General features: G+C 46.2%; 1 long non-coding RNA gene across 1 annotated transcript in view; it reads left to right on the top strand.

The window, feature by feature from the left end:
• LOC146861341 (uncharacterized) overlaps positions 1–4,399 on the top strand; it is a 215,700-nt gene extending 211,301 nt beyond the window's left edge. The window contains exon 3 of the long non-coding RNA XR_014979247.1: positions 3,998–4,399. This is a non-coding gene — a long non-coding RNA (uncharacterized LOC146861341). The remainder of the gene's footprint in view (positions 1–3,997) is intronic.
• Positions 4,400–22,585: the final 18,186 nt, after the last annotated feature.

The following is a 22,585-nucleotide window of genomic DNA, read 5'->3' as shown; positions in this document are numbered from 1 at the left end:
ACTATGTGACCATTCGCTCTATTGCAGTGTCCACCCCCGGCCACCAGAATATCTTTTTTACAACAGCCTTGGTAAGTATAATTCCAAAATGGGCCTCATGACATAACTGCAGTATGCTATTCTGTAGATTCAAAGGAGGAGCTATTCTCTCCCCTCCTAAAATCATGCCACCATCAAACAATAATTCAGATTGCGCCTTCCAAAAGGGTTTAACCTTGTCTGACAAGTTCCTTTTGTTGCAACATTGACCCCCCCAATAAATGTATTTACCTCTTACAATAACATGTCATCTTTATACTCCTTCTCCTAATCATCTTTCTTCACTGCAGGACACCCACTAGTGTATATCAAAGGAACATGACAATGATTCTCATTCTCACATTCCTCCACCTGTGTTAGCATACGGGATAAACAATCTGCTACCATGTTATCCTTTCCTGCCATGTAAACGATTTTATATAACAAAATCCTGGATGCGCATTGAAATTCGAGCTATTCCGGCTGATGCTCTTCCTTCTGTGGTCAGTAACTTCACCAGGGGCTTATGGTCACAATGAATAGGGCTCCTCCCACACAAATGCCCAAACATTGTCTAGAGCCCAAGCACATGCTAATGCTTCTTTCTCTTCAGTTCCATACCTCTCTCCGAGGGGGGAAAAATAAGAAAACCACTCGGCGATGCTGCAGGCGCAAGGTAAATGGTTTTCTTTTATTTAATTTTATTTTCCCTCATCATCATCTGTTCACTCACCACCACTCTTACCTGCACCAGCCATCACTGGTTGTTCTAATAAAATCCACAATTGGGTCAAAACTGTGCAATTTAGTAGCATTAGTAATACCATCTTTTATAATAGAAACATCTTGCTCACATTGTTATGACCACACAAATTTGCTCCATTGTTTCAAAAGCTATCTAATATGGTAGCATTTCTCCACAAATTTGGAAATAAACTTAGCACAAAACTCTGGCAGCCCAAGAAAGGATCATACATCAACTTTAGAGTTAAGCGTGGCAGCATTTCTAATGGCTTGAACCAAAGATGGTTTAGGTTTAACTCCTGACTCATCAATCACGTGGCCAAATACGTTACACTTTTCTCAACAAATTTGCATGTCAACAATTCCACTGTCAAACCCTTGGTTTCTAGAATAGATAGTGCTCTGGTCAATTTAGTAGCATGCTCTTCCATACTTTTCCCGAATACCAGAATGTCATCTTGAAAGAACATTATGCCCCTTTCTTTACCAAATACATTAAAAATTAACCTCTGGAAAACAGCTGACGCGAGTCGGAAGAGCATCCATTTAAACTGAAAACAGCCACCAGGAGTAATAAAAGCTGTGTACTTTCTTGAGTCCGGAGTCAAAGAAACCTGGGGGCATATTTACAAGGAGCTAGCGCTGCAGCTGCTTTTTTTTGGCTTCATATTTACAAAGTGATGCTAGAGGTCTTTAGCGTCACTTTTATGAGTCCCGTGCCTATTTTTCACAGCTCCAGGTCTGGAAGTGGCAGATAGCGATAATGTTATGCAAGGTAGGCGTTCACTCTTAAAAAGCCAAGCAAAACTGATGCTGCCGTATTGACAACGATTTGGGAAAATGACACGACTTTAGCAAAAGACGCACAGAGTCCCAATAGTGGCAATAATTTACCTCTACGGAAAACCAAAATGATGCCTGTCCACTAGTATAAGAGTAGAGCATACCCAAATCAAACTGGCAAGCTCTACGGCACCATGGACTCACTCCTACTGCATCTCGGAGCACCAAGAACACCACCACCTTCACCAGCACCCCCATCATCACCATTGAGGCTGCGCAGGAAAAGAGAGCGGGCATACTGCTAGAGGATTACCCTCATTGACCTCAGACAGGAGGACGTCATTGCCCATTACAGGCTCAGGAAGGAGTCCATTGTCCGCCTCCTGCACCAGATTGTACCAAGGCTGCAGCCAACATTGCAGCAGTGCACCAACATCCCTCTGCAGGCCAAGCTACTGGCTCTCCTACACATGCTGGCATTTGGAACTTACCAACCAACCACAACCAGAATGGCAGGAGTATCCCAGCCATCTTTCTCAGCCTTCCTTCCCTCCATACTGAATGCCATCATAAGCCTCACACACCATTACCTCTTCTTCCTTAGCACAACGCAGAAACAAAAGGAAAAGGAAAACATGCAAGGCTTTTATGCAACTGCAGGATTTCCACATGTGTTGGGGGCAATGGACTACACACATGTGCAACTTATGCCTCCAGCGGCCACATCACACCTGTACCGCAATACAAAGCACACACATTCCATGAATGTGTAGGCAATTGTGGACCATCTGGGTCTCTTCATTAACGTCCTCGCAAAGTACCCAGGCAGTGCTCATGATTCCTTCATCTTCCGTCATTCCATCATCAATGAGTGCATCCAGAATGGGACATATGGGAATGACCTACTGGTTGGTAAGTACTTTTGACGCACATGACTGACCACATGATAGTCAATTATGTTGGAATATATTACCATAGTAATTGTGGGCTAAATGGGACAGTGAATATGTAGGTGTTGGGCTACATACTTGCGCCAATCTACATGGCATATGCGGAACACAATCCTACAAGTCACACATGTCGAGACCGCCTATACCACTGTGGGACACATGTACAAGTGAACTGCCAGTGGCGGCTGACACAGAAAAATGCCGGCCGGGCAGGTGAGGTGTGGAGGGGGCCAGCGGGAAGCACACGGGGGAAGCACACAGCAGGAGGGATTAATGTTAAAAATACAAATAAACACGTATCTGGTGCTGCTGGCCACCACACACTCCTCTGCTGCCAATTCCCTGTTCCAGGAGTCCCTGGGACAGCATGACAACTCCCCATCCAATTCCTGTGCTGCTTTCAAGCATGAGAGCAGCGTGCGGATTGGCCTCAACGGGCTAGATCAACTCTCGCTCAGGCACAGAGAGTCCGTGCTGTTTTTCAAACCTGGCTGTACAATTCAGCCGGGTTGGCAAAACCGAAGTGTGCATGTCAGTTTGGTCAGCCTGAGACTGCCGGCCAAACTGACATGCGCACTTAGAAGTTCACATACCACTTTTCCTCCCCCCCTCCTATGGCCCGGCCCCACCCCTCCCTGCACAGGCTGGCTTAGAGCCAGCAGCTGAACATTACATTGCTCATCATAAACACACATCCAATCTTATGTGCACACCGTTTTGCAGCACACAAACCATTCTATCAGTCCACAAAGGCTACAAACTGTGCAGCAAGGTACAGCCTCATGCATAAACTACATCTCCCATGACAGCCAACAACACAGTCATCTTGGTAATAATGTGCCTGTCATGGAGCAATGCTGCACAGATTCTGCCAGCGCAGGCACCAAACCCTGGACACAGAATCATCTGGAAAATATGTCCTACACTGTCCCCAAGCAGTGTGGCAGTGTAGTATGGTTAGTCTACCAGTTGCACTGTACAGCGCATGACTCTCACAAAACTCAAACCCCTTGTATAGAGAGAACATAGAGGACATGGTGCACTGCCATGTGTACACATATCGTCCCACATTGCTATCCACTCACTACCCTACCCATGGCAGTACACATTGAACAACATTGACTCCAACTCTCACTGCCAAATATGTGTGACTGAACTAAGCAACATCACCTGCTCCAGCTACAGGTTGTAAAATCAGACACGTATCAGTTCAAAAATGGCAAAATTTCACCTTACTGGTGAAAAATCATCACCTTCAGGGCATTGGCACTCATAAGTATGACAAATAGTACGTGAATCACGGAGGACAGCACTCTTGTATGTGTAGTACAGCGTCAGTCATGTCCAATTACTACTTGCGTGTATGCTGCACAATGTCATAGCACGATCTCTTACAGTGGGAATAGTGTATGATTCATTCAAGACACATCTAGAATGTCCATGAATGTGGGGCTATTCCCAGTCATGACTCTTAACTAATTTTACCCCTCCTGTCTTTGCAGCTGACCAAGGATATGCTCTGCAGCCGTGGGTGATGACTCCTCCTGAAAAAAACTCAGACGGAATTCCAGCAGAGGTACAATCATCCCCTAAGCAGACGCAGTCCATAGCAGAGCAGACATTGCGTACTGAAATCCCACTTCAGGAGTCTCTATTCACCACCAATGAAATGCAAAATTGTACTAGTTTGTTGCATATTGCACAACATTTGTGTACGGGCAAATGTTCCATTGGCTGATTCCAATGAGAAAGCTGGAACCGCCGGACGATGAGGATGAGGAAGATGAGCAACTACATCAAACTGTTCCATCAGTAACAGCAACACAACAGAGGGACTATATCATTCAAAAATGTTCACGGATTCATGAGTGACTTACATGATGTCACAAAATTATGACTATATGAAACTGTGTACATATATGTCAATAAATATACAAGCACTACCAGTGTGTATGCATTTTGATTTCATAGTCACAGTAAACATCAAAATATTCACATCACGCCAACAATTAATTGTCACATAGAAAATGTATGTAGCTATGTGTAACAAACACCATTAAACAATATCTGGTACAAACAAAATAGTGTGCTTGCCATCTACCTGTAGCAAATACTCCTCCATTGCCAACCACAATTAACATGGTGTGGTAAAGTAGATAGTGTGCTATGACTGTGCGTGTGCCTCCTACAGCTAACCATGTGTGCAGCCTCATACTTGTGGATGATAGTAGAGTCCACTCATAGTGTGATGACTGTGAAGTGATCCACATAGTATGGGCCTGGGAAGACAACAGTCCCAAACCTACCGTCTACATATGCTACATCAAAAACTGTAGCCACATATGAAATCCATTAGGAGAGCTCAAATTATACATATAAATGCTACATAATGTACTTTGTCAGTGCATCAGTGTCTAACTAGTGTGAATATAGACCCACTTGCCCCACTAGGCTAAGATGACAATGGAACAAGCAGTGATGTAGCCTACCAGTACAGTCCTAGTGCAAATGTGAAGATACAACACTCAGATTCAGAATATGCAACAACTGAGCATCAGAAATCACATCAAGCAAGGTCAATTCAGCCAAGGAGCCATGCACAGATGCATCCCAAGATGTGGTGTTCCCATGTGGCTAGGAAATTGCAGGAGTACTTAATGTTTGAATGCATAGCAATCACTAAACCCCTGGTTGACACACACCCTAGAAACATATTGTGATGGGTCCCAATGGACTAGTTGTGGCTAGAGATGCTGGCCTCGTGATCCACAAATCATAGGCTACGCTTGGTGGTAAGGACTATGTGCAATTGCACTGTGCATGGCTCGCACATTTCCTTTCAGACACAAGGCCATACAGCTGATGTATGTGTACCACAACATTATATGGTGGCTTCTCTTAACACTTCCCTGCACATAAACCATTCATGGCGTATGTATGTCGTTACAACGCACACTTTTACAACGCATGCACTTACAACGCATTTTTTACAATGCAACATCCACTACAACGCATTCCATTACATCGCATGACACTACAACGCATTTTTAAAAACTACCTTTACAACGCATTCCATTACATCGCATACTACCTTTACAACGCATACCATTACAACGCATAATACTAAATTGCATTTAAGGTAAGTATTGGATAGTATAGGGGTAAAAATTACTATTCTTACTCCAGGGGGTGCAACAGTAGGGTAAGTGTTGGATAGTATAGGGGTAAAAATTACTATTCTTACTCCAGGGGGTGCAACAGTAGAGTAATTGTTGGATAGTATAGGGGTAAAAATTACTATTCTAACTCCAGGGGGTGCAACAGTAGGGCAAGTGTTGGATAGTATAGGGGTAAAAATTACTATTCTAACTCCAGGGGGTGCAACAGTAGGGTAAGTGTTGGATAGTATAGGGGTAAAAATTACTATTCTAACTCCAGGGGGTGCAACAGTAGGGTAAGTGTTGGATAGTATAGGGGTAAAAATTACTATTCTAACTCCAGGGGGTGCAACAGTAGGGTAAGTGTTGGATAGTATAGGGGTAAAAATTACTATTCTAACTCCAGGGGGTGCAACAGTAGGGTAAGTGTTGGATAGTATAGGGGTAAAAATTACTATTCTAACTCCAGGGGGTGCAACAGTAGGGTAAGTGTTGGATAGTATAGGGGTAAAAATTACTATTCTAACTCCAGGGGGTGCAACAGTAGGGTAAGTGTTGGATAGTATAGGGGTAAAAATTACTATTCTAACTCCAGGGGGTGCAACAGTAGGGTAAGTGTTGGATAGTGTAGGGGTTTTAATGTAATATAATGCGTTGTAATGGTATGCGTTGTAAAGGTAGTATGCGATGTAATGGAATGCGTTGTAAAGGTAGTTTTTAAAAATGCGTTGTAGTGTCATGCGATGTAATGGAATGCGTTGTAATGGATGTTGCGTTGTAAAAAATGCGTTGTAAGTGTAGTGCGTTGTAAAAGTTGCATTGTAAAGGTTGTTCCCCATTCATGGCCAATGTAAGCAACTACATGCAGGACACATGGAAACAGATGAGCCATGGTTACATCAATTGATATATCTGTGTTCAGGCTCTACTGGGGATGTCTGACAAGTTTTAGATTGTGCCAGGTCCATGTGAGTCTCAATACCTGTCTCGGTGTCAAACTACATGAGTGTTGCATGTGAACACCCACTGCTAGGGAAAAACAACACCGCCTTAATGCAGAGTGCAGTTATGGTGTGATTTATGCAACCTTATTGTCAGCAATATGTAGGCGGTCACGCCAAGCCATGCATGGTGATCTAGCATAGCACCATCAGCATGAGTGAGAATAATGTGGCCCACAAATGATGACACTGTTACTTTTCTGTGGGTATGGGCCTGAATATGAATGGCCTATACTCAACCAATCATATGGTGCCATCCATACATCCCCATCCAGGTGGTTGCACCCAATCCCAGCACTCGTCTGCAAGGGAAAATGTAACCCTCCCAAGTTTCCCCACAGCCTGCTGCCTGCACTGTGGTACATGGCACAGATTGGCAATAGGCTGCACTGTCATAGATGTGGGTGCACTGACACCATGGAAGTGCTAGTTTTTTGGCATCCCTGGGGATCTTCATAAAGTAATGTAATTGGGTGCTAATTAACCCTGGGCGTAGTGGGCGTAGTGGGGCTACGTGGAGCAGCGCGGAGTGTGGCAAAATCCACGCACACTCGCACGCTCCGTGTAGCCCCATTACGCGCCGCCCGCCCGCCCTCATTTTAAAATACCTTAAAGAATGTAAAAAGTAAATAAAATGACCTTACCTGCAGTGCGGCGTCCCGGGGCTCCCTCTTCTTGCTTGCCAGTAACTTCTTCACACAAATGCGCATGCGCGGACGTCCGCACTGCAACCCCATGAGTCAGGGCTGCACATGGACTTGTCCCCTTGGGAGCTCCCTTCCGCATCCAACTCACGATAGGTTCCCCTCGGTGACTGTAGGTCTGCTATTTGTATAATCTTATATCGATATATACCAGATTAATGAGCCCTGCAAAGAATCACCGTCGACCCCCCATAAGTAGTCTATATATTTATACCATGGCCTCTGTCTTTTGAACAAGGCCGGAACCTGCCTCTTAGTACACAAGAGCGAGTGCAAATCAAATTAGTTTGCCATGGTGCACCAAAACCGGAACGCCTCACTCCAAACCGCGTTTGGGCTCCGAGAGACAGTCCTATTGGTTCATCCCGACCCTGGGCAATCAGGACCACCAACTCCGGGGTGCCATTGGTCCTATGACTGGTTCTAAGAGCGAGGGCCGAGGTACGCCTTTTCATGAATTTCAGGAGAAAACCATTAAAAGGTCAACTTCCAATATTCTAGCTAGGAAGGAGAAACAAAAAAAACAGCGGGGCAGTGCCACCCGGTGGCGCAAACACCCCATTGCCCTCTGAATTATACATGGACTAACAAAAGGTGTATTACTATGTGAGCCCGTGTTGTCATCCCAAAGTGGGGCCCGAACCCACGATCTTGATGATGAATCGATGCTTTGCACAGAGCTATGTGACAACGAGGGAAAGCTCAGGGATCAAACTCACACCCTCCGGGATGGAACACAACCGTTCTCCCAACTGAAACCCAACAGGTCAAGTACCATAAGCCACTACAAGGCCCCTTCTCCCCGCCCCAGCATGCTATACAGGAGGGAAAGGATGGGCTTGGGAAGCATTGCTCCACGAACCGCAGGCCGTGGCCAAATGCAGAAAGGACCACCATAAACCTCCCTTACGCATTATACAGACCCGACCAGGCAGCGAAAACACGGTGTGCGCCCCCCGCCTGACCGCAAATCCGTGATACACATGCAGGCAAGAGCTACCCGCCCCGCCCCGCACGCTATCCCCTGGGGAGGTGGTGTTAACCCTTAAACTGTTCCATACAACGGTCTCCCCGGCCACGACTTACAGATGTCGACCTCGGCGCCCATAAAGACCCCCCTCTGGGGAGGAGGCGGCGGAAGACTACAAACCTCACCGCAGTAAACCCCGGACTCACCACGAGAATCCCCGTCAAACATCGCGACGTGGCACAGCGAAGGCAAACACACCCAATGGTTCCCTGGTCCTCAGCCACAGGCCGCTCCTCACCAGGAAATCCCGTGAATGGAACACTTATGCCATGCCAGGGCCTCCGACCCCCAAGCACAGCACGCGGCAGAGGCCGGACACGCCGACAACACAACCGACCCTCCACTGGGACAGACGCCCCGACAAACCTAGCCACAGCGCCCAGCCCCATAGACTGCGCTCAGTTCTCACAGCCCAGACCACGTGGCCAACCAAACTTGCCACATAGACTGTAGGTGAAGCCCAACCCCCGTCGTTCACCCCGGCCCGGCCACAACACCCCAAGCCCCCCAGGGGAGGGTGGGTGCATTACAGGGACGATGCGTCCACAAGATGGACAACTCGAACAGACGGCGTGTCTGCCCATCAAGCCACCAGATGCGGCGCATGATCACCCCCCCCTGCCCTGGGAGAGCACAGACCGAGGGCAGGAGCGGGTCGCGAGCCCTGCAGAGGGCACCATATCCCCAGAGCCCCTACTCCTATGCTCGCTGCCTTCTCTCCCCACGCCACAGTTGGGAATTACTCCTGCGCCCCCAGTCCCAAGCCCTACCGACATCCACAGGGCCCTGGCGGGGCCTGGTCCTAGCCAGCGCCGAGCGCCTGGCAGAGCACTGGCCACAACTTTGGAGACGGAAGCTGCCATGTGCCCCCGGGAGCTGTCCTAACCCCCTCTCCCCACACCAGCAACCGCAGCCTTGGCAGTGGCCAGGTTGAGGAGCCTTAACTCCGCCGCCAAGGGACCTTACCTGGAGGAAGGCAGGGGGCTGGGCAATTGACTCACCACTTGCAGCTCCCAGGATCACCAGGCCCATCTGAACACGTGAAGGCCAGCGGAAACTATATGGCATGGCTGGTGCCACGGACCGCGCACGCCGCCGACCCCTTGGTCCCAGGTACATGAAGCCTGGGGCGCGCTGCAGACACAGCGCATCCAGCAGAGGGGTAAAGAAGCCGCACCAACGCCAGCCGACGCGAGACAACCAAGACGGCGTGTCCAGGTCCCCAAAGAGGAAGGCCAGTGGGTGGGGGAGGCCTATATAACCCCCGTTCCTCGCACCCCGGAAATGATGCGCCCTGCGAGCCGCAGCCCCTGGCTGCCAGAGTAGGGGGACTCCTCCCCGAGGGCTCCCCACACTTAGAAGAAGGGGGGGTGGGCTGGTGCCTTGCTGGTACTAGAGGCCCGCCCTCCTTAGGGCACCCTGCGGGCGCCTCGGGCAGCCGCATTTAACCGGGATTCCTTGTGCTCCGTGTGGCTGTTTTATGACGGGGGTAGGGCTGTGTCACTGACTGATAGGAGACAGAACCGGAAACTCGGGATCACATTTTACATGACGTATTCAAATGTTTATCATTCACTGACCAGTTATTGTCACATTATTCTTATAAATATTGACGTGTTATCAGTGTAAAATAAACAACGACAAGAGGGGAGAACTCGCGGTACTGGGATTGGCTGGTCCGGCCCCGGTACCTTCAATGCTGTTGTCCATTCTTGATGGGCGGGATTCCGATGCCCGTATTGCATCTGTGCTGGAGGCCTGGACTTGGTCCCTCTTTTCTCCTTTAGCCCTCTAGCTTAGCTGGGCCGGTCAGCAGGACATTTGCTAGTCATAGCGGCTCCCCCAATTTGTGTATTTCCCCTGCGTGGGAATTGTTGCGGGATTGCCGCGTGTGTTTTTTTTATTTCCCCCCCCCCCTTTTTTTTTTTCCCTTCCCTTGTTTTATATCTTAATAAAAACACCTTTGAGAAAAAATAAACAAAGAGAGACAGAGACCCGCACATTTAACGAGAAGAACAACAAAAAATATAAACATGCAATTTAAGAATGTGGTTCAACAAAATACGGTGGGGCAGTTCCTCCCACTCCATAGCGCTTTGACGCCTCGTCAAGGCTAGTAAGCCCTATATAATTTCAGTTACAATGCACAACATCACTCAGATTCAAGCATTCTAAGGGTAATCGAACTATCTCCACTCTCAGAGTGATTTCATTGGGAAAACAAGCATTGGCATAGCCAATAGGTCTCGCTTTTGGGACCTTATAAGTATTTAGTTATGCAACTGTTGCATGGCTAAACACTTATAAGGTCCCAAAGGCGAGACCTATTGGCTATGCCAATGCTTGTTAAAGGGTTAGTGTCAAGGGTTGAGCCAGCTGAGGCGGTGCGGGTTGCAGCACACCAGCTCGGCTCAGCGTTGCCGTGGCTCTAGCAGCCCGACAGAAATAATTTGATGCCCCTCTTTAATGATCACTGCATGCGAAGAAATCAGTTCCATATCACCTCTAGGCAGTGGAGTAGTAAAATTCCTCGGCACCAGCCATTCACACGGGCACAAAGTGAAAACTAGGGCACGAAAAGAAGTAGGCTCCGTGGGTCCTGCTTAAATAAGCCACTGCAACCGTAATGGTCAAAACAGCTGTGCCTAATAAAGGCAGAAGCTGTGTCATAAACAAAGATGGCGAGTTAAACTGCTAGAAAATTATTGCTCCGCAACGCGAAGATTGCAACATTACACAACTCGCCGCTGGCGGCGGTACTTGAATGAATTAAATATCCATGCCCCTAGGAGGCAGGAGCTGTGGCTGAAATTAACTCCAGTTAAGGTGACTGGTGCTACAAAAGATATCGCAAACTGTAAAAATGTGCAGTTGCGGTGCGAGTGAAAGTCATTACCTTGTGAGTAAACGCACCGCCTTCACAAACCCTCCGAACCACCAGAGGCTTGTGGGGTGAATTTGCGGGTCTCCTAACAGCGATGGGGCTTTCTTAAAGTCAAGAGCGATCTGTGTGGTCTCTGACGGCACAACCTGGAGGTGAGAGCAGCCTCTGTGGTCTCGGGGGCACCCCCCGCACATGGGAGCTGCCCTGGATTGCAGTGAGCCTCGAACCCTCCCGCCTACGGGAGCTCTCGACTTAAGCTACCGCTATGTTGCTATGAAGGCGCCTAGTATGGACAGCAGGATATCGGCGGGGGGAGTAGGCCTGGGTGGAGGTAAAAAGATAGATTGGCTGCATGGCGCTGCAACGATAATCAAGGCCAGCCCCGGAAGCAGGCTTTTCCATCGACAGCTCGCTTTAAGCGAGGGCGGAAAACAATATGAAAGTTGCAGCCAAACACACTGATGTCTAGCAGGAGAGAGACTGGAGTAACCTCCGGAGCTGCCGACTTTGGACGTTGGGAACGGGATTCGAGTCTCTGCATCGTTAACAGTTTTACTCTAGATGCCTGTGACAGTGACATGCATATTTTCATGTAAGAGAAGCTTTGACTGTTACCCTTTCTAAGTTTGTTCTGAGTTGGGAGAGGATTTTGCATCTGCTGGGCTGAAACTGTTTCGTTTGACTCTTGGCACAGCTGGGTGTATTGTACATGTTCTGCCTCCAAACAAAGCGTGCACAACTCCTGCATGTGGTGTGCCTCTTGTATGTGTGAAGAAAGCATGGGCTGCTGTTCCATACACTGTACCTGTGATGATGCTGCTGAGTGTCAGTTAGTGATCACAGACAATATGTTGTATTCAGTTTATATTCAGTCCAGGTCTTGGTGGTTAGTTTATTGCGACTGTTACTAAGACTAGATTATTGGTAAAGTAGCAGTTTATAAACATATATACCCTTCCACACAGCAGCAGTGGCCGCAGAAGGGATGGGTTGGGGGTACTTAGAGGGACAGAGCAGAGAAAAATATGCACGGGTACTAGAACAAGCCCGGGAGTTGTGGAAGACGCGCGGCCGTGAGTCGCACTCTGTGGTGGGGGAGGAACGTTGAAGCGCGCGCTAGGGATAGACAGCTCCTCACGCTATAAGGAAGTGGGATAAGGGAGGGGGTAGGTGAAACAGGCACGCAGGCTGGCAAATGGTGAGCACTTTCGCGGCCGCTTTGATGTTCTCAGTGGCCGCGCGGCTCACTGAGAACATCAAAGCGGCCGCGAAATGATCACGCAGGCTGCCAAATGGTGCGCGCGCCCGGCGCACATGCACTGTATTTGGAGGCGTGAAAGCTCTAGTTTGCACTTCCAAATCCCCCCGTTTACTAAAGCTCTCGCGAGAGCAGCGCTAAAGCGCTGGCTCAGGTGAGACCTAAAGTACTGGAACAGAGTAAGGAGCGCCACGAGGCCAGTTGGCAAACACAAGACTATAAAACACACTCAACATAAAAGAACACAACATGGCATATAAAGACGGACGAACAACCTCTAGTAGCTTACTAGTTCAGTCCGTTAATGCTGTTTAACCCGCCAATTAGCGTACATAGCAAAAGAAACATAGTGAAACAAAGTGAATGTGTCAGGATCACACACTTTCATCAAAGGGAGAAGCCGAGATTAGAGCCCAGGCAGCTTGGCCAGTTGACAACATGCACGCCTTCAGCCTCACTCACAGGTTTACCAAAGAGGGATGCACCGACCACTTCTGCTGGAAACTCCTGTAGACTGCTTGGCATTCCTATAGATTAACCAAACCAGATGACGAGCCCTCTAATAGTAACAAGGCAGAGCACAATAACAGCAGATGTAGAGAGATAAACGTGGGGAGCAGGCTTGATTAAAAAAAACACACACAAATCCACGCAAGAGCATTAAAAGCCTTTTGTGAGATTGTAACAAAAGACTAGGGGATTGGTGGCGCACGAGGTTGAAGGCTGGACTGCTGGCGTGTTCCCCTTTCTATCGTACATCATATGCACATGGTGAGGAACAATCATCATATCTTTCTCAGCGCCACACAGCCCCCCCGTCCCCACTCACCAGTGACTGTGGACCATACCAGTTAGACTGCAGACCAAGAAAGGACTGTATAGGTGTTACATTTAAAGCCTGAGCTCTTCCCTCCACTCCTTCTGCCCCCCCATGGATTTCAGATCACTATCAAACATCAAACAAAGGAGTCTCTTGGAAGGCCAGTGATGGCTGGTACTGTTTCTGAGTTAAGATTTTTTTCACGCTTAGGGTGAGGGCAAAAAATGGAGAGCCGGATACGGACCCGTTTAACGCGGTCAACGCTTGCTGCAGTATAGCGCTTAGGTATGAATCAATTTTAAAAGTGTTGTTACCACTACCACACAAAGAGTGTGGCGATCCACCCATGCAATTTCACAGTGTTTGTTGCTTAGAACTGACTGGAGCCACTCAGACTGTACTTTATCATGGAATACGTCACTCCTCCCAAGCTTCGATGTCATCAGGGAAGTGCCGCCTTGTTTATCACTCATTCCCAGTTTTTTTTAGGTCGAGTCTAGGCAGTGCCTGAGCTGTCTCTCGACATGCTGTATCTACTGTATGGGATTTCAGCACGCCCATTGCTTGTGATTGGTTCCTTCATGTGCTTTTAGAAATTCCCTTGTTTTCATTAGTGTTTTCATTAATAAATAGGTTACATTTGTCCCTCCTTTTGCTATTCTGGCCATGCCCAGGAGTGGCCCAGTTACATGGATCATCTCACGATCTGCCATATTCGTTAGTTTCGGTCACTACTTTTTCTTTTTGCCTCGACTTCTGGTTTAGGATTGTTGTGTTTATTGGTGGCCTTCGAGCCATGGGAGCTATGCACACATGCCATTGTTAATGCGCTCCCTGTGTGGGTTTCCGCACACCTTAGTATGTGACACTTCGGGACAGCAGTCTTCATTTGGGTACCCTGTGTGTACATATTTTCTTCTCAAGCCAATTCTCAGCTTGTGGACTGCGATTTATGCAATTTTAATGTGCTCCCTTGATGGACTTCTACACGCCACACTACCTATCTTCTTTTCAGGCACCCTGTAGGTCTCCCCACAAAGCTGCAGTTACATGCTTTGGCCGATGGCTCGCATTAGTTTACATATGTCACTCGATGGACACAGCGCCCCGTTCAGCAATCTAGTCCTTCTTGCTGCCTTTGATTACCGCACTCCTTGCTAGACTATCAACATGCAAGGACTCACGTCAACGCTTCCAACAGTGGATTCCTTCCACTGCTATGCTCCCCTTTCACTCTGTGCCTCGGCCCGCAGGTATTCTTCCCCAGGTGAGCGAGCAACTCTCTTGTTTGGCGCTTGAACCCATCATTCCTTTGTGTAGTAATTAAGTTGATTGTGGAAATGGCTGCATTTGTCAGCATGTATTTGCTATCTATATCGTTGGTACATGTCTTCTGCTGTCTATTTGTTGGTTTTTGTTGGTGTGCAAATTGCATGTTTAATGGGTTGCTGTGTGTTTGAGTTAGTGTATGTGTGTATTCTTGTTTGTTGCTACACAACTACATGAGGCAGTGTTTGAATCATTTTTTGTGATGTTATGTACTTCGGTAAATGTTTGTATTTCTTCCTATGTGTGGCTATCTGTCCATGTACGTGTGGGAAAAACAATGTTGCCATGGGTCTACGTATGTGTCTGTGTTTGTTCCTGTGTGCCTGAGTGAGAGAGCAATTAAGAGACGGTTTTGTGCATGTGTTCTTCCGTTTGTTGCTGTTTCTATATTAGTTATATGTGTTTTACTGGTTTTCTGATGGTGTTTGTATTCCTCTCTATTTTTTTGCTGTGTGTCTCTATTTGTCATCCTGTGTGTGTCTGCTTTGCTGAAAGTGTTTGCATGTGTTTGTGTGTGTGTGTGTTTGTGTGTGTAGAGCTGTGTGTTTTGCTGCGAGTTTATATAAGTTGGTTGGTTTGTTTGTTCGCCCTGCTTTAGGTGTGTGTTTTTGTGAGGGGTGTGATTGACCTCTTATTGGCAATATACTTTGTCATCTTTTTAGTTTGTTTCAGCAGGCCACTATACATTTTTTAAAGGTGTGGGTAAAATTGTGGGCTGAAAAGTATACACGTTATTGTGTTCCATTTCCACGCACCACCTGTAAGCGACCAACTCTTTGTACCTGTAGCAGTGTGTCATGATGCCTGGTTACTGGCAGGCACCCTCTTGAATCACACCCACCTTTCAGGTATTACTTGAGGTGATCCCGAGGGCTGCTCTGTCCTTGCGGAGAGTGTGAAAGAATTAAGGACTTGCAGACAGAGCTAATACAGAGAAGGGGCACCCCTGTAGGAAATAAAATGTAAACAAAATACATTGACTTGCATAACAAATTAAAAATGACAATCTGCCTTGGACTTTAAAAAACACTTACACAGAGACATTTGGTGCAGGAAATGAAAGCATGGGGCTTCAAAAGCCTTTAACCAGACCACTGCCTAAATAAATCATATATTCTTGACATTTTTAAAAACTTGTGCAAATATAATTCATAGTTAATGTGACTGATTTCGATTTTATTTCAACCTTAGTATGTGTTTCTTAACTTACAATAATTATTAAACATGTGTGCAGCAATAACGTACAGTTTGTATTAAATTAACACAACATTAAAAAAATAATTGCACAGAGCAGTGACAGCTAAATATAATTAATGGTTTGCAGTTTGCTCAAAACCCCTTCATCTTTGACTTTCAAGATAACAGTAGAAATGTGCTGTGAAATGCTCAGTGTAACCTCAGAACCTGATATTGTGTTAGTTGCTGATAAAATGTTTTGTCCTATTCATAACTGACTTAAATCCTCATTTAGGGATGGCAGCCTGTGAATGACGAATCTATACCTCTATTATTTAGTGACTTGGCTCCTCACGTACATGATTGGTTTAATGGCGGCTGGTCAGACCCGGCATACCGTTTGGAGCTACACACCCGGGGTTTGTCTAACATTCAGGGGGTGTTGTATGGGAACACCATTTCTCAAACTCTGCTTGAGGTCACGTGCGGGGTGCCTCTGGCCTGGCGGGCCTCTCTGCGTCACACCCACTAGTCGAATAAATTGACCCAATATACCCCATTGTGGTGCGGTACATAGCTCCGGGAGGTCGTCAATCTCTCTGGTTTTAGAGCATGGGATCTCAAAGGAATCTCACAACTGGGGGATGTCTGGGGTAGGAGCCACCTAAGCACCTTTCAGGATTTGCAGACCCGGTACTCTCTCCACGCTTCCCAGTTTAACCTGTACTTGCAGTTACGCCATGCCCTCCACTCTCATATCTCAGAGGACACCTCCCTGCCCGAATATAGTCCGCCTGAAGCCCAGGTCATGACCGGTAACCTCGGGAAGGGAGGGATTTCCTGTATCTATTGTTCCCTTACAAATAACACCCCCAACACACTATCCCAACTCAGGGGCAGATGGGAGGGTTGGCTTGGGTCCCTGAATGACGCTGATTGGAGGGACGCATTGATGGCTCCTAAAACAGTCACAGCCTCAGCAAGGCTTCGTCTAGTTCAAATATACTATCTTCACGCTTCCTACCGCACGCCGCTGCGTCTCCATCGCGCTGGGCTCCGACCTGATGCACCCTGTCCCCGCTACAACTACTCCCAGGCTGACTTTTATCACATGGTATGGCGCTATTGGGAGTTAATAACAGGGGAGCTCACTGAGGTCCTGTGCTGGGAGGTTCCCCTTAGCCCAATGAATGTGTTCCTGGGTATCACCGAGGGAATGGATGGTTCCAGAGCTGAAAAACTCTTTCTAAACATGGCTATGATGTTGGCCAAAAGGGACATTGCGGCCAACTGGCTGAACTCAGCTGCTCCCGCCATGGCGCGTTGGCGCAGGGGGATGGATTGGTGCGCTGCACGGAACGGCCCCTGTATGAGGCCAGAGGCTGCCAGAAGAAGTTTCGTATAATCTGGTGCAAATGGATCGGGGTGGTAGAGGACTGATAATTTCAAATGAGCAACCAAGGACTGGGATGTGTGCGATGCTATCTTCTCCTTGCCTGTCAATTCATGTATGCTGGTGTAACATTCTCTTGTCTTTGCTTCGCACTGATAATTGTACAAATAGCTGGTATTGTTATCTTTTGTTGGTCTTCATAAAATCAATAAAATCGATTATAAAAAAAACTCATTTAAACCACATTTATTCACCAAAGAGAACACAAAAGTGCAGTTTTTCAAAATGCATTACCACATTATGTGTCTAATGATTTCCTACGTAAATATTACGCTATTCTTGCAGCTAATTACATTTATTTACTAAAGAGAACACAAAAGTAAGCAGTATTTCAAAATGCATTACCACATTATGTGTCTAATTATTTCCTACTTAAATATTAAGCTACTCTTGCAGTTAATTTAATGTGTTTAGTTAGAATTAAATGTTTTGTTATCAGAAGGTTAGAAAATGAGTTCATATTAAGTAAAATTCAAAATGTGCAGTGAGCGTGTGGACACAGGAGGAAGGGGGAATATGTGTCTTCTGGAGAAATGCTGGTTATCGATTGGAGGAGACAAAAAACATGCCACACTTTTTACAGATTTATAGATGCGTTTCTAGATTAGGATTTTCAGAACTGATGAGGGCAGAACTGAGACTGAACCCTGCAGATAAGTGGAAAAGCTTGAGGCTTAGAGCAGATCTGGAGGAGATGGAGAGAGAGATTCCCTGGCACCGCACAAATTCAGCTGGAGAGGGAAGACTGAGGCCTTCAGAGCAGAACAACAGGCTGTGTGTCATCTTGACATTTATTAAAACCCCAAGCTTTATGCTTTGACTAAATGGCTTTGCCAAGGCTTATTTGCTCTATGCTTTATTTTCTCTTTATGGGAAACCCTGCAATTATTAATTATTGATTATAGCTTCATGCTAATCTCGCTCTTGCCTTTATTTATGAGCTCTGTATGAGTTCTGACTGACATCATTTGTGCCCTAATTCTTAGAATAGGGATTCTTTCCTATAGAACGCGCTGTACATATATGTTATAATATGATCTGCACTAATTATATTTTTCTATTGTCAATTCTGTAACCTGATTGATATTTGACTAATGAATAAAGACTCAGAAAACCTCTTTCTAAAATTATAAAATAAAACCCTTTAAAACTACTAACAAAATCTCATCATTGCCTGAACATAAAGCAAATGACAGTTAATGAGATGCATAATCTATGTGTTCTATTTTAGTTAATGCTCCTTCAGAATATGGTGGCCAAGGTCCATTAGCCTGAGGGAAAACGATTAGGATTTCTAAAAAACAAAATCTGTAAATTGGGGTGTTTAGCCTTAAATGCCCATTTGGTCAAATCCTCATAGATTTCCCACACCCCTGAACCATGAACTGCGTCACCACCCCCACACAGTCCCAGGACAACCCCAATTGCCGATTTATCAGCTGAACATGATTATCTGTTATCAGCAGCGTCCCTAAATGGAGGGAGGAGAAAGGCTGCCAGCCTCTGGGAGGAGGAGAGGTGCCTGCCCTGGTCAGCACGGTGGCAAACTGTGGCTTCTTAAAATGTAATGAGTGTGTTTTTTGTTCACGTTAAATGCACACGTTAGGTAGCAGGCCAGGCAGATTATGGAAACATTTAGTGTAAAGCTAATAATGGATGCCCTCAGCCTTCTCCTGCCTGCGGGGTGCCCTCAATGCTTCCCTGCGTATACAATGAGGAGAGTTGCGCGCTCCTCCCAAGGGCACTATGCATTCTTTCCAAACATAAAAGCTGTTTAAAACAGCCATGGTCCCAGGCTTCACTTTAACGGAGCGTCTCCAAGGAGACATGACACTTAACTAACTAAAACACAAGGGCAGGAAGCCCTTGAAATCTACCCAGAGCTAGAGAGAGGCAAGAGATCTCGCTCTCCTGTGAGCTGTGTATTTATACTGAGCATTTGATGCTAAATACAATTGTATTCTGGTTCTTTGAGTTGCAGGTACGAGCAGATGTACTGTATTTTCCAGTCCTTTACTACAGAACGTATCTTTTCTTCTCTACCCTATAGTGGGTGTTTGATATTGACTTAATTAACAGTAGTATTGCTCACAAATAAGTGCCCAGCCCGCACTATAAATTGAGTTAGTAAATTTACAAAGAGGTGTTCCTGTTTTCCAACACTGCAGTGTGTTGTTCTGTTGAACCAAAAGGCAGAGTCGACGTCAACAGGGGCGCCCCTTTCACAAACTCTCTGAACCAGGCGCTGAGTCAAGTGACCTATCCTGTTAGTAACCTCATACAAGCAAGTGTGCTGTTTGTGTTCAGCACCTGCTTCACATGGAACTCCTTTGTGAGACAGATATGATAAAGTGAATCCCCTCTAGGCACTTGTGAAAGATGTTCACTTGAGGAGCACAGGGAAACAAAGCCCCGCACAGCAGTGCAAGCGTCCTTACCCTGCTCACCAGCGAGCACCTAGGACACGCAGAGGTTTCAGACTCCGGCATTCTTTGCTCTGCCCTCCTTGCGTTCATCACAAACAACTGTGCAACAGTTTAGCTATGTGATGGCAAATGACGTGAGCGTGACAGTTCCACAGTGAGACTAGCGTGATTTTACAAAGGCCAGCTCCTCAGCTATAAACTGCTGGTGGAAATAGGTCTGTGCCAGCCTGGGTCAGATTCAATGCAGCATATATTGGTGTCAATACATCCTCATCTGGGCTATCTATTCTGTGCAGATCTCACCCCTATCTAGCCACCATGCCACATAATTCTACTACTCAAATCCACTCCACACCACACAATTCCACCACACACAATTGTACAACTAAAAATTCCAATCCAACCCACATAATTCCACTCCATACCACATACACGCACTCCAAACCAAAACACATAGGAAAAAGACATTGTCATTTACAACGCCAATAGCTCTAACTCACACAAATGCAAGACCTACAGGCATTGCCAATGCTTGTTTGTTTTTCTTGTTTACTTTGTTGCTGTTTTTCCCTGCCAATCATCACTTCTCCATGTTGCTCTCTCCTTCGCCCCACCCCTCTGTTCTTGCTTGCCCATACCCCACCCCCTTACCCTTCCTTGCTTGCCCGTCCCCCTCTTCCACTCGAAAACAAAAAGCACTATGACGCGGCACCAACGCTGGCCGCGGCATGGCGCTTGTACTTTTTTGGGCTGGGATAAATGCTAGGGCTATTGTTGGAGTTGACACTTTGGCAGGCTGCAGCAGGGTATGCCTTTTATTACTTATATTTTATTGGCGCTCCTTCATTCTCCAGGGTGGAATTTCAGGCAAAATACGAAACAGGGTCGGTTTGCCTGGGCTGTGGGGGATGGATGTAATTTAGTTGCCAAGACAGTCCCACTGTGTTAAATAAGAAAGCAAACCTTGATCTCCACTAGCTTAGATAAGAAACATATTTCTTTCTGCACAAGCAAGTTCATCTCTCGCCACGTCAAGCTACCAATCTATTCTTTTTTTAATTTTTTATACAAAATGCATTATTTCCAGGGTGTAGCTAAACGTGCTAAGTAAGGTTCGTGCACTTCTCAGGGTCTCCGGTTTAAAGCTATGGATTTTTGATGTGAAAACTCGAGGGTAAGTTCACTTTTTTCCCTTTAACATTTGAAAGTTTGCACACGAAGGAGCGCATTGATGAGACAGTCTGGACAGGGTCGTCGTGTCCTGTTGCCACTACATTCTCTACAGGCTAGCTGTGGCTCTGGGTTAGTTTGTTTGTAGACTGTTTGCCTCGGATGCAAAGCTTTGACTGAGCGGTTTCTGACAGTGACACAGTACAAAATATCACACAAAGGAAGAGACAAGGGATTGAGTCTTCTCTGACTCCCTTTACAATATATAAATCTCACACAACAGAGAAAAACTGCATGGCAAAAATAGATATACTATATATTAGAAACGGGAAAATGAAAATAATTCTTAATACTGCCCTCACACACTTGATAGTGTCATGCTTCATCATTGGGCCGCATCATACAACCAGGTGCAGACCAACACACTGGATGGAGCGCAATTTTTGGGAGAAAAGATGAAGGATAGTGGTGAGGGAAGAGTGTAATAAAGAAAGGCAAAAACACAAAAGTGTCACTCAAAGCATAAAGGAAAACAAATATTTCTCCTGGAAAAAGGGACCAAGAGAGGTGCAGGTATATTTCTAAAACTACCTAGGGGTTGTCCCGTAACTATTTATTTTGTGTCAACCTCTGGCAGGATTAAAATTATCAATATGGGGTATTCAGGGAAGGTAACGACCCTTCTATCTCCACTGCAGTTACCAACATGTTTCTGCCAGCTTTTTATGCGCCAAGCCAGGTCGCTCTGGCATTCATCAGGGTGTTGGTCTCTATTTATTGGTCTGTATCCCTAATAGGGTATTTATTACCTTATTACTCTGTAAATGTGGGCTTTGCCCCAACGTCTCTCTTTACTGGAAATTTCCAGGAGGATTTCTCAATTCCACAACCAGAGAAAAACATGAAAAAGGAAAACTCATCGTTGTTATCATAGCCTTTACTTTTTTCGAGTTGCCCATGCATTATTTAAAAGTTTCATAGCAGCTTATTAATTCAGCACACACCTTCACCCCTCACCGTGGGAACACCACACTCCTCGTGACCATAATAACTCAACACAGGACGTGAATAGAATGGATGGATTTAAAAACTATGCGTTGATTCCCTGCATAGATACTTCAAGGTTAAGAGAAACCCAAATTTAACCCTAACACAAGTCCCAGTGAATTATATTAGTAAACAATACATTCGTAAGGATCCATGTCTACTTACAAGAGTTTACGGATTTTTATTCTAAACCCGGGACTGTGGGAGAGGTGCTCTTATCGTCACACTCTGGATGCGTGTGATACATCAGGTGTACCAAGGAGTAAAGTAGAGAGAACAGGACGGCAAGGTTAATAAATTGCTTCACACAAACACATATTCAATTATATGCCCCCGTCTCTTCCTCGTCTAAACTCCACTTCCTATAGAGCGGCATTCCTCAAACACATTCCGCCTACTTTTGAATTCACCAGTCAATTAGAGTCCCTCCGAAGTACACATTCGGGATACTCTTGGGCCACACTTAATCAATGATTGGTTCGAAACACCACTTAAAACAGTGTGTACTCACTACTCCAAAGAGACACTGTCTCCGGTAGCCCCTCACACGTCCTCCGTCGACGCAAGTCATCTCATATTGAGTTTCCCTATAAAGGGACAACAAAACCTCGTCTCAACGTTCTTTCCCAGGGCG

This window comes from Triturus cristatus, chromosome 3_1 (assembly GCF_964204655.1).
Source record: "Triturus cristatus chromosome 3_1, aTriCri1.1, whole genome shotgun sequence".
Classification (NCBI taxonomy): Eukaryota; Metazoa; Chordata; class Amphibia; order Caudata; family Salamandridae; genus Triturus; species Triturus cristatus.
The sequence above is the reverse complement of the archived record's forward strand: the minus strand, read 5'-3'. Positions and strand labels throughout refer to the sequence as shown.